Source organism: Hyla sarda, chromosome 1, assembly GCF_029499605.1.
Source record: "Hyla sarda isolate aHylSar1 chromosome 1, aHylSar1.hap1, whole genome shotgun sequence".
Lineage (NCBI taxonomy): Eukaryota > Metazoa > Chordata > Amphibia > Anura > Hylidae > Hyla > Hyla sarda.
The window spans coordinates 209,615,131-209,628,483 of NC_079189.1; positions in this window are offsets into that span (position 1 = coordinate 209,615,131).

Sequence of the window (13,353 nt, forward strand, 5' to 3'; positions counted from 1 at the left end):
ATCAAAAGGCGCACAGCTCTTGATAAATTCTGCGCACAGACTTTGTGATCTATGCTTTAGACTGTATTTAAACCTGCTCCAGTATGGTCTGACATTTCGGCATACTTTCAGCCGATGCGTCTGAAAAGTCGCTTTTGATAAATTCAGCACCAATGCATTTTTCAATGCATTTCCGTCTAAAATAGACAAGAATGCATCATGTTCCAAAAATCCTCTAAAGCAAAAGTCGCAAAAAAGTCACACTTATTTAGACTGCGACTTTCTGTGCGACAAATTAAGACAGGAAAAAACAGTCTAAATCCTTTGATAAATATCCCCCAATGTGTGTATGTATGTGTGAATGTGTGTATGTTCCAGCATCACGTCCAAACGGCTAAAGATATTAACATGAAACTTGGCACACATGTTAATTATATGTCAACAACAAACATAGGATAGGTGATTTAACCCTTATTCACCCCCACTTGCCAGGGGCGGGGTTTATGTTTAAAGTCCCATACAAGTCTATGGGAAATATATGTTACTGCATAACTTCCAAACGGCTGGAGATATTTCGGTAATACTTGGTCACATGATACTTATATATCCACTTAAAATATAGAATAGTTAATTTAACCCTTAACTACCCCCATTTGTGAGGGTCGTGATTTTTGTTTAAAGTCCCATTTAAATCAATGGGAAATGTATGTTCCCACATAACTTCCGTACGGCTGAAGATATTTCAATACCTGGTACACATATTACGGGTCGGGATATGAGGATGGGATAGGAGGTCGGGATACGAATTCGAGATAGGAGGACAAAATATGAGGACGGGATAGGAGGTCGGGATAGGAGGTCAGGATAGGAGGTCGAGATTGGAGGACGGGATAGGAGGTCAGGATAGGAGGTCGGGATAGGAGGACGGGATAGGAGGTTGGGATATGAGGACGGGATGTGAGGATGGGATATGAGGTCGAGAATTGATGACGGGATAGGAGGTCGGGATATGAGGATGGGATATGACAACAATATATGAGGATGGCATATGAAGTCAAAAGCTTCCTCCTTTGTTTATTTTCCTCCCCAACATGGATTAGGAAGGAAAAACCGGGCAACGCTGGGTATTTAGCTAGTATCTCAATAAAACACACCAGTTTTTTGACCCATTAAAATAAAAATTAAATATAAGTACCAATTGTACCAATTGTTGTATGCCCATTGCATTTCTGCTGTGTAAAGCAGTTTCCTCAGGGGGATAGAATTGGCACAATTAATTATCAGCTGTATATTAGGTTAGGTAACCAAGTATACATTGCACTAGTCGGGTCATATATTGCTGTCTCCAACAGCACCTTACTGCACTCAGAAATAGATATTGACCATTATGTGTAGACAAATAGATATAGACCATTATATATATCCACCATAGTGCAGTGTCAAGGGTACCTGTATTTAACCCCTTAAGGACGCAGGACGTAAATGTACGTCCTGGTGAGGTGGTACTTAACGCACCAGGACGTACATTTACGTCCTAAGCATAACCGCGGGCATCGGAGCGATGCCCGTGTCATGCGCGGCTGATCCCGGCTGCTGATCGCAGCCAGGGACCCGCCGGCAATGGCCGACGCCCGCGATCTCGCGGGCGTCCGCCATTAACCCCTCAGGTGCCGGGATCAATACAGATCCCGGCATCTGCGGGAGTTCGCGATTAAAATGAACGATCGGATCGCCCGCAGTGCTGCTGCGGGGATCCGATCATTCAGAACGCCGCACGGAGGTCCCCTCACCTTCCTCCGTGCGGCTCCCGGCGTCTCCTGCTCTGGTCTGTGATCGAGCAGACCAGAGCAGGAGATGACCGATAATACTGATCTGTTCTATGTCCTATACATAGAACAGATCAGTATTAGCAATCATGGTATTGCTATGAATAGTCCCCTATGGGGACTATTCAAGTGTAAAAAAAAATGTAAAAAAATGTAAAAGTAAAAGTAAAAAAAAAGTGAAAAATCCCCTCCCCCAATAAAAAAGTAAAACATCCGTTTTTTCCTATTTTACCCCCAAAAAGCGTAAAAAACATTTTTTATAGACATATTTGGTATCGCCGCGTGCGTAAATGTCCGAACTATTAAAATAAAATGTTAATGATCCCGTACGGTGAACGGCGTGAACGAAAAAAAATTAAAAAAGTCCAAAATTCCTACTTTTTTAATACATTTTATTAAAAAAAAAATTATAAAAAATGTATTAAAAGTTTTTTATATACAAATGTGGTATCAAAAAAAAGTACAGATCATGGCGCAAAAAATGAGCCCCCATACCGCCGCTTATACGGAAAAATAAAAAAGTTATAGGTCATCAAAATAAAGGGATTATAAACGTACTAATTTGGTTAAAAAGTTTGTGATTTTTTTTAAGCGCAACAATAATATAAAAGTATATAATAATGGGTATCATTTTAATCGTATTGACCCTCAGAATAAAGAACACATGTCATTTTTACCAGAAATTGTACGGCGTGAAAACAAAACCTTCCAAAATTAGCAAAATTGCGTTTTTCGTTTTAATTTCCCCACAAAAATAGTGTTTTTTGGTTGCGCCATACATTTTATGATATAATGAGTGATGTCATTACAAAGGACAACTGGTCGCGCAAAAAACAAGCCCTCATACTAGTCTGTGGATGAAAATATAAAAGAGTTATGATTTTTAGAAGGCGAGGAGGAAAAAATTAAAACGTAAAAATTAAATTGTCTGAGTCCTTAAGGCCAAAATGGGCTGAGTCCTTAAGGGGTTAAGACATAGTACAAAATACTGGACTGGCCTGTTTCCTGATGGTAACCTGTAAGATAATAACAGAAAAAAGGCGATATTTACTGTTAGGCTTCTTTTCTCCCTGTGATCAGTCTGATTATCAGACAGATTTAATGCACATGTATCGATACAGGTGGATGATCTCTTACAAGCAGAGAAACAGCTCCGCAAAAGAGAATCATACACCAAAATAGATTACAGCTCTTTTATATGGCAACACTCTAAGTGTAAGTTCTTTGGCTAAGGAAACCCCGGTGGCTCATAGTGTTAAACTTTATTACCAATCACAGGGTTCCTGTACACTTTCATAAAGCTTGTTATCCAACAAAAGCCTCATTATTTACCAAGGTCATTTGAATAGTTTTTCCACCTTCTGGGTGCTGACAAGGGCTAGGACAGTAGTTAACTGAAACTAGATAAAACTGGCCAACACCATCTAAAGTTAGACATTATATACATCTATATATACATATATATACACAGAGAACATAGATATCAAAACATAATTTTACCAAATAATCAAACCTCTGTTGGTTATAGTAGATGTAATTTATCCAGTCAACATTTTTGTTTACTGTACTCCCACAAAAGAACAGAGACTCAAACCCTGCTGCCACTTGATCTCTGGCTTTAAACTCATTAGGCACTCCACATGGAACTCCTAACTTGTCGTGTACATCTGAGAATCAAAAGACACTTTAGGAGAGATGTCCCTTCAGCTACGTGAGTGGCCTCTTTTCCAGGGTGACTGACAGCATATGGAGGGGCATAGCCAGTTGGACCAAAGCACAATCCCCTTGGGCATTGGCTGGGATCCTAGCTCTTAGCCGTTTATCTCTGCATAAACCACCAGACATCAGCCCTTTGGGTATCATGCTCAACCCAGCCACCATCTTTCCTTCTCTTGTTAATCCTCTCCATACAGTAGTCATCAGGCAACGATCCCAGGTTTGTACCGCTCTCATTCTCTAGGAGTGCAAAGAGAGTAAAATTGCCAGGAAATGCTGTGACCGCTAGGGGTATTTGAGATCTCTGGACCTGAGGAAGCAGTAAACTCAATGTATGACAGGTTGTTTTAGTATCAGGTTTGTATGCTTTTTGGAACAGTTTCATCATACAGTTTAAACCTTCTGGATCTGTATTAGGGTTTAAAGGAAAGGGTGCTGCAGCTAAGTGGGGCCTGACACCCGCACAGACTAGGCAGTTTCTCTTTTTAATGTTTTGGCTTTATAGATTAGTCATTCTAGCCACTCATTGTTATCTTGATACCTTGTCTCTAAGGCTATGGCATCCTCTATGGTGAGGTTGATGAGCCTTATAGTTTTATTTAATATTTCAACTGTGGTATAAGGCACTTCCCTTTTATTGGATATCCCTTTTTAGGTACTTCCTTTCCTCTAGGTCTGACTTCTATATGATCTGTTCCTGATACTTCTACTTTCCTACAGGGTAATATCTCTCTGATCTGTGTTTTAGGCATAACTACTCACTTATACACTGGGTATATACTAACTGTACGTCACAGGTTATACAATTATACATAGCAATTAACCAGAGGACACCTGCATGCTATCTCAGCCCTTTGCCGATCTCCCAGAATCTCCTCAATTACTGTTATCAGGTCACTCCTTCCTGAGAACTCACACCCTGACACAAAATAGAACCAACTTCTTAGCCTTATTTTAATGTTATTAATTTTTTTAGTTTCCATAATATTAATCCACCCTTTGATTATATGGTCTGCTATATCTTCTCAATATCCCAATTACTACATTCCGCCAGCAGATTGAATGCTAGAATTCAACATTCTGTTGGCGGAAAACTCCACTGTTTATAATCACCATTTTCTCATCAATTCCATCTGAGACAGAGGTTTAACCTCCGAGTTCTTGATTTTGCAGAATACATAACAATTGGATATAGCCAAGAGTATAAACAATATAAAAAACACTATCATTGGTCACCATACATACATGCAAAGGGCCTATTTCTACAAACATCATATAGTCAGTAGGTAATACTATCTATTGACATTTATAAACTCCATCTTGTCGTCCACAAGGCTTGTTGCCATAGGTTACATTCTTTTCCAAATAGAGCATAACATATATACATATGTATACATATATTTACATACATATATACACACAAACATAGATACACATATTACTATTTATTATCATTTTTGCACGTCTTAAATCCCCACACTCAATCAACTGATGTCACGATGCCGGCTGGCAGGTAGTGGATCCTCTGTGCCAGAGAGGGATTGGCGTGGACCGTGCTAGTGGACCGGTTCTAAGCCACTACTGGTTTTCACCAGAGCCCGCCGCAAAGCGGGATGGTCTTGCTGCGGCGGTAGTGACCAGGTCGTATCCACTAGCAACGGCTCACCTCTCTGGCTGCTGAAGATAGGCGCGGTACAAGGGAGTAGGCAAAAGCAAGGTCGGACGTAGCAGAAGGTCGGGGCAGGCAGCAAGGATCGTAGTCAGGGGCAACGGCAGAAGGTCTGGAAACACAGGCAAGGAACACACAAGGAACGCTTTCACTGGCACTAAGGCAACAAGATCCGGCAAGGGAGTGCAGGGGAAGTGAGGTGATATAGGGAAGTGCACAGGTGAACATACTAATTGGGACCACTGCGCCAATCAGCGGCGCAGTGGCCCTTTAAATCGCAGAGACCCGGCGCGCGCGCGCCCTAGGGAGCGGGGCCGCGCGCGCCGGGACAGAACAGACGGAGAGCGAGTCAGGTAGGGGAGCCGGGGTGCGCATCGCGAGCGGGCGCTACCCGCATCGCGAATCGCATCCCGGCTGGCAGCGGAATCGCAGCGCCCCGGGTCAGAGGACGTGACCGGAGCGCTGCCGCGGGGAGAGTGAAGCGAGCGCTCCGGGGAGGAGCGGGGACCCGGAGCGCTCGGCGTAACAGTACCCCCCCCCTTGGGTCTCCCCCTCTTCTTGGAGCCTGAGAACCTGAGGAGCAGACTTTTGTCTAGGATGTTGTCCTCAGGTTCCCAGGATCTCTCTTCAGGACCACAACCCTCCCAGTCCACTAAAAAAAAATTTTTCCCTCTGACCTTTTTGGCAGCTAAAATTTCTTTGACCGAGAAGATGTCCGAGGAGCCAGAAACAGGAGTGGGAGGAACAGATTTGGGAGAAAAACGGTTGAGGATGAGTGGTTTGAGAAGAGAGACGTGAAAGGCATTAGGGATACGAAGAGAGGGAGGAAGAAGAAGTTTATAAGAGACAGGATTAATTTGACACAAAATTTTGAAAGGACCAAGATAGCGTGGTCCCAACTTGTAGCTAGGGACACGGAAGCGGACATATTTAGCGGAGAGCCATACCTTGTCTCCAGGGGAAAAAACGGGGGGAGCTCTTCTTTTCTTATCCGCGAACTTCTTCATGCGTGATGAAGCCTGTAAGAGAGAATTTTGGGTCTCTCTCCATATGATGGAAAGGTCACGAGAAATTTCATCCACAGCGGGCAGACCAGAGGGCAAGGGAGTAGGGAGGGGGGGAAGAGGGTGACGGCCGTACACCACGAAAAATGGGGATTTGGAGGAAGACTCAGAGACCCTGAAGTTATACGAGAATTCGGCCCATGGGAGGAGATCTGCCCAGTCATCCTGGCGGGAGGAAACAAAATGTCGCAAATAATCACCCAAGATCTGGTTAATCCTTTCTACTTGTCCATTGGACTGGGGATGATATGCAGAAGAAAAATTTAATTTAATCTTGAGTTGTTTACAGAGAGCCCTCCAGAATTTAGACACGAATTGGACGCCTCTATCCGAGACAATCTGCGTAGGCAACCCGTGAAGACGAAAAATGTGTACAAAAAATTGTTTAGCCAACTGAGGCGCTGAAGGAAGACCAGGAAGAGGGATGAAATGTGCCATTTTGGAGAATCGATCAACGACCACCCAAATAACAGTGTTGCCACAGGAAGGGGGTAAATCAGTAATAAAATCCATACCAATCAGAGACCAAGGCTGTTCGGGGACAGGCAGAGGATGAAGAAAACCAGCGGGCTTCTGGCGAGGAGTCTTATCCCGGGCACAGATAGTGCAGGCTCGCACAAAGTCCACAACATCCGTCTCCAGAGTCGGCCACCAATAGAAGCGGGAGATGAGTTGCACAGATTTCTTGATACCCGCATGACCTGCGAGATGGGAGGAGTGACCCCATTTGAGGATTCCGAGGCGTTGGCGAGGAGAAACAAAGGTCTTTCCTGGAGGAGTCTGCCTGATGGAGGCAGGAGAAGTGGAGATCAGGCAGTCAGGTGGAATGATGTGTTGCGGAGAGAGTTCAACTTCTGAGGCATCCGAGGAACGAGAGAGAGCATCGGCCCTAATGTTCTTATCGGCAGGACGAAAGTGAATCTCAAAATTAAATCGGGCAAAGAACAGAGACCACCGGGCCTGGCGAGGATTCAGCCGTTGGGCAGACTGGAGGTAGGAGAGGTTCTTGTGGTCGGTGTAGATAATAACAGGAGAACTTGATCCCTCCAGCAGATGCCTCCATTCCTCAAGTGCTAATTTGATGGCTAGAAGCTCTCGATCCCCGATGGAGTAGTTCCTCTCCGCTGGAGAGAAGGTCCTAGAGAAAAAACCACAAGTGACAGCATGCCCGGAAGAATTTTTTTGTAGAAGAACAGCTCCAGCTCCCACTGAGGAGGCATCAACCTCCAATAGGAAGGGTTTGGAAGGGTCAGGTCTGGAGAGGACGGGAGCCGAAGAAAAGGCAGACTTGAGTCGTTTAAAGGCGTCTTCTGCTTGAGGAGGCCAGGACTTGGGATCGGCATTTTTTTTGGTTAAAGCCACGATAGGAGCCACAATGGTAGAAAAATGTGGAATAAATTGCCTGTAATAATTGGCGAACCCCAAAAAGCGTTGGATAGCACGGAGTCCGGAGGGGCGTGGCCAATCTAAGACGGCAGAGAGTTTGTCTGGATCCATCTGTAGTCCCTGGCCAGAGACCAAATATCCTAGAAAAGGAAGAGATTGGCATTCAAACAGACATTTCTCAATTTTGGCATAGAGTTGGTTGTCACGAAGTCTCTGAAGAACCATACGGACATGCTGGCGGTGTTCTTCTAGATTGGCAGAAAAAATTAGGATATCGTCCAGATATACAACAACACAGGAGTATAACAAATCACGAAAAATTTCATTGACAAAGTCTTGGAAGACGGCAGGGGCGTTGCACAGTCCAAAGGGCATGACCAGATACTCAAAGTGTCCATCTCTGGTGTTAAATGCCGTTTTCCACTCGTCCCCCTCTCTGATGCGGATGAGGTTATAGGCGCCTCTTAAGTCCAATTTAGTGAAGATGTGGGCACCTTGGAGGCGATCAAAGAGTTCAGAGATGAGGGGTAAGGGGTAGCGGTTCTTAACCGTGATTTTATTAAGACCGCGGTAGTCAATGCAAGGACGTAGGGAGCCATCTTTTTTGGACACAAAGAAAAATCCGGCTCCGGCAGGAGAGGAGGATTTACGGATAAAGCCCTTTTTTAGATTCTCCTGGACGTATTCGGACATGGCAAGAGTCTCTGGGGCAGAGAGAGGATAAATTCTGCCCCGGGGTGGAGTAGTGCCCGGGAGGAGGTCGATAGGGCAATCATAAGGCCTGTGAGGAGGTAGAGTCTCAGCTTGTTTTTTGCAGAAAACATCCGCGAAGTCCATATAGGCCTTAGGGAGACCGGTTACTGGAGGAACCACAGAGTTACGGCAAGGGTTACTGGGAACCGGTTTTAGACAGTTCTTGGAACAAGAGGACCCCCAACTCTTGATCTCCCCAGTGGACCAATCCAGGGTAGGGGAATGAAGTTGAAGCCAGGGAAGTCCAAGGAGAATTTCCGAGGTGCAATTGGGGAGGACCAAAAGTTCAATCCTCTAATGATAAGAACCGATGCTCATAAGAAGGGGCTCCGTGCGGAAACGTATGGTACAGTCCAATCTTTCATTATTTACACAATTGATGTAGAGGGGTCTGGCGAGACTGGTCACCGGGATGTTGAACCTGTTGACGAGAGAGGCCAAAATAAAATTTCCTGCAGATCCTGAGCCCAAGAAGGCCACTGTAGAGAAGGAGAAGGCAGAGGCAGACATCCGCACAGGCACAGTAAGACGTGGAGAAGCAGAGTAGACATCAAGGACTGTCTCACCATTGTGCGGAGTCAGCGTACGTCTTTCCAGGCGAGGAGGACGGATAGGACAATCTCTCAGGAAGTGTTCGGTACTAGCACAGTACAGGCAGAGGTTCTCCATACGGCGTCGTGTCCTCTCTTGAGGTGTCAGGCGAGACCGGTCGACCTGCATAGCCTCCACGGCGGGAGGCACAGGAACAGATTGCAGGGGACCAGAGGAGAGAGGAGCCGAGGAGAAGAAACGCCTCGTGCGAACAGAGTCCATATCTTGGCGGAGTTCCTGACGCCTTTCGGAAAAACGCATGTCAATGCGAGTGGCTAGGTGAATAAGTTCATGTAGATTAGCAGGAATTTCTCGTGCGGCCAGAACATCTTTAATGTTGCTGGATAGGCCTTTTTTGAAGGTCGCGCAGAGGGCCTCATTATTCCAGGACAATTCTGAAGCAAGAGTACGGAATTGTACGGCATACTCGCCAACGGAAGAATTACCCTGGACCAGGTTCAACAGGGCAGTCTCAGCAGAAGAGGCTCGGGCAGGTTCCTCAAAGACACTTCGGATTTCCGAGAAGAAGGAGTGTACAGAGGCAGTGACGGGGTCATTGCGGTCCCAGAGCGGTGTGGCCCATGACAGGGCTTTTCCGGACAGAAGGCTGACTACGAAAGCCACCTTAGACCTTTCAGTGGGAAACAGGTCCGACATCATCTCCAGATGCAGGGAACATTGGGAAATAAAGCCACGGCAAAACTTAGAGTCCCCATCAAATTTATCCGGCAAGGATAAGCGTATCCCAGGAGCGGCCACTCGCTGCGGAGGAGGTGCAGGAGCTGGCGGAGGAGATGACTGCTGAAGCTGTGGTAGTAACTGTTGTAGCATAACGGTCAGTTGAGACAGCTGTTGGCCTTGTTGCGCTATCTGTTGTGACTGCTGGGCGACCACCGTGGTGAGGTCAGCGACAACTGGCAGAGGAACTTCAGCGGGATCCATGGCCGGATCTACTGTCACGATGCCGGCTGGCAGGTAGTGGATCCTCTGTGCCAGAGAGGGATTGGCGTGGACCGTGCTAGTGGACCGGTTCTAAGCCACTACTGGTTTTCACCAGAGCCCGCCGCAAAGCGGGATGGTCTTGCTGCGGCGGTAGTGACCAGGTCGTATCCACTAGCAACGGCTCACCTCTCTGGCTGCTGAAGATAGGCGCGGTACAAGGGAGTAGGCAAAAGCAAGGTCGGACGTAGCAGAAGGTCGGGGCAGGCAGCAAGGATCGTAGTCAGGGGCAACGGCAGAAGGTCTGGAAACACAGGCAAGGAACACACAAGGAACGCTTTCACTGGCACTAAGGCAACAAGATCCGGCAAGGGAGTGCAGGGGAAGTGAGGTGATATAGGGAAGTGCACAGGTGAACATACTAATTGGGACCACTGCGCCAATCAGCGGCGCAGTGGCCCTTTAAATCGCAGAGACCCGGCGCGCGCGCGCCCTAGGGAGCGGGGCCGCGCGCGCCGGGACAGAACAGACGGAGAGCGAGTCAGGTAGGGGAGCCGGGGTGCGCATCGCGAGCGGGCGCTACCCGCATCGCGAATCGCATCCCGGCTGGCAGCGGAATCGCAGCGCCCCGGGTCAGAGGACGTGACCGGAGCGCTGCCGCGGGGAGAGTGAAGCGAGCGCTCCGGGGAGGAGCGGGGACCCGGAGCGCTCGGCGTAACAACTGACACAGGTCTACTAGTATTGTACTACTGGTTCCCTCTGGGAATGTTAAATTGAGAGGTCTACCTACAGCCATACAGTCTGTTAAAGGTTGGAGATTATCCTTCCGAGGATTCCTGAAGTTCCCACCAGACCCATCACAAGCACTATCCCTATCATCCTATTTAGCTGAGGAGCTCCAAGGGGTAGGGTATTGGAGGATTCACCGGTTTGAGACAGTCTCTGCCTTATGCAGAATCTCCCTTTGTAGCCGGACTAATTGGAATCTGCTCAGCCTTCTCTCCCTGCTCTGCCTGCAGAACCTTTTTACAGTGAGACTGATTGATCCAGGTATTCCTCTCAGCTATCCTTATTGCTGTAGGGGAGGTTTGTAGGACTTTGTAGGGTCCCTCCCACTTAGGTGAATGTCAGTATTTCTTCTGAGGACCCAGTCTAAAATGTTAAACTTCTTTCTTCTTCTATGGATCCTCCTTCTGGAATGGAACAGACTTGGTCAATTTGTTTCTGCTCCAACAGTCTGGACATATATTCTGCTCTGCATATATTCTGTTCTCTCTGCCCCCTCGATATGTGTCTCATTTGGTAACAAAGGTATGTTATGTGGTCTACATCATCTCAAAAGGACTTAATCCATCTTTAGTGGGTGTAATACTCAGAACAGCTCATGGTAAACAGTACATCCAACTTTTCCCTATCTTTCCATAGCTTCTCTGTTTGCTTTTCAGTATACTATTATGTCTTTCTACAAACCCTGCTGACTGGGGGTGGGGTGCACAGTGATTTATTACTTCTATACTCATTACTTCTATTAGGTGTTTTATAGTTTGGTTTACAAAATGTCAACCATGCCTCTCATTGGTCTAATACCTCCTTGTGGATTGTGTCTTGCACATATCAGACATTGGGAACAAAAGTTTTTTTTAGTAGTTTGTTAAACCGTATACAGTGCTATTAGTACCCCATACTTCCCCCCTCTTGAGACATGGGTCACCCCATGTATCAATACTGCTGCACCCCATAATTGAAATAGGGACGTGAGCAAGAGTGATTTAGAGTCAGGAGATCATTAGAGGCCATCAATGATACTAAATCCTTTGTTCTTTGTTAGTCTAAAATCCCACACCCCCTCCCTCTTCAAGAAGGGAGATTCTGTATTCAAGGACACATTCTATAAGAATAAGATAAGGGGTGTACGCAGGGAGGGGGACTGTGGGGTGCTGAGATTGTGATGTGCTGAAGTTGAATTCCTGAAAGCACCAATGCTACTACATGTCAGTGAATGGAATCTACTTTAAACCCAATGGGACAACAATGTTTTAAAAGCAGCACTTGTACTCTCACACAGAACTTCTGAGAAAAAGACAGGGAAGGGGGGGGGGCAGCCCCCCTCTGCAGCATAAGGCATCTCTTACAACAAGTTGAGCACCCTTGCAGTTCTGTCACAGAGTAACTGAAACTGCTTCAGTACGACACAGAAAGGGAACCCCCCATAAGCACAGGGTCCACTACAAAAGCAATAAACCACAGGTCACATGACAACTGGGCACCAGTCCATTCCTGAACTACAATCGACACTACAAAATAACAAACAGATATCAAGACATATTAGGATTATTATACAGTAGGCAAAACCCAAAACAAAGCATGTCAACAACAACAGCTAAAGACTCCCTGATTAGATACAAATCGAGAACAAAATACACACTGGACTAAACATAGAGAAACACAAATAGAACAGTATCAGAACACAAACAGAAATAGCATCACAAGCCACATTACATACATCTAGATAGAAAAAAATAGCACAAAATACAAACCAGAATTTCATTAGCAGAGATCCAGAATTTTAACCAAAACAAAAACAGGACTGACACAAATACATACTCAGAGACACAGAAGCTTAATAAAAAATCACCAGCCTGAAAAATAGCCTCGCTGAGAAACTGTATTTTGCTATAATTATTCAACTAGACATTGCATACTCCAGAATTTCCACTAATCCGGTAACTTTTAAATCTACTACATGTATGTACTGCAAGCATTGAATACCTGATTTATCCTACAATATTATGTCTTTAGCATTTATTAAAACCATCCAAAAATTCTCCTACGTTAATTACACATCCCTTTGTATAAAATACAAGCCCCTCCTGTTGGAATGCTTGGGCATTGGCTAGTCCCCGGACACCGTTTTGAAACATAGCACTATGCCTATGCTTTGAGGATTATATATTGTTTTTTTTTTTTTTTTTTTTACAACAAAGATTAAACATGTTACAGCTCACATAAGAGATGGGAAAAATAAGTTTGACTTTGTCTTCCATTACCATAGAAATCCAATACTCACTTTAAAATGTAGCATATTAGATATAGCAAGCGTTGTATATACAGTAAATAACATAGGTTTCACAACATCATACACTCACGATGTACACAGACTCCAGACAGAGAGGAGATGGAGAGGACAGTATTACAGAATACACAATACTATCTACAAGCATTCCCTTCTTTTGTAATAACCAATATCACAAAGACTGCAAACACAAAGAATCATATACAAGAGATAACACAATAACAGATAGGAAACGTACAGAGGGCTCTTCATACATTCACAAAAGTATAAAAGGATAAAATTATGCAAACATATACAATAACATTCAATTATTATCACGTGGATTTTCCTTATCTTTTTGCTAGTTTGAAATGATTC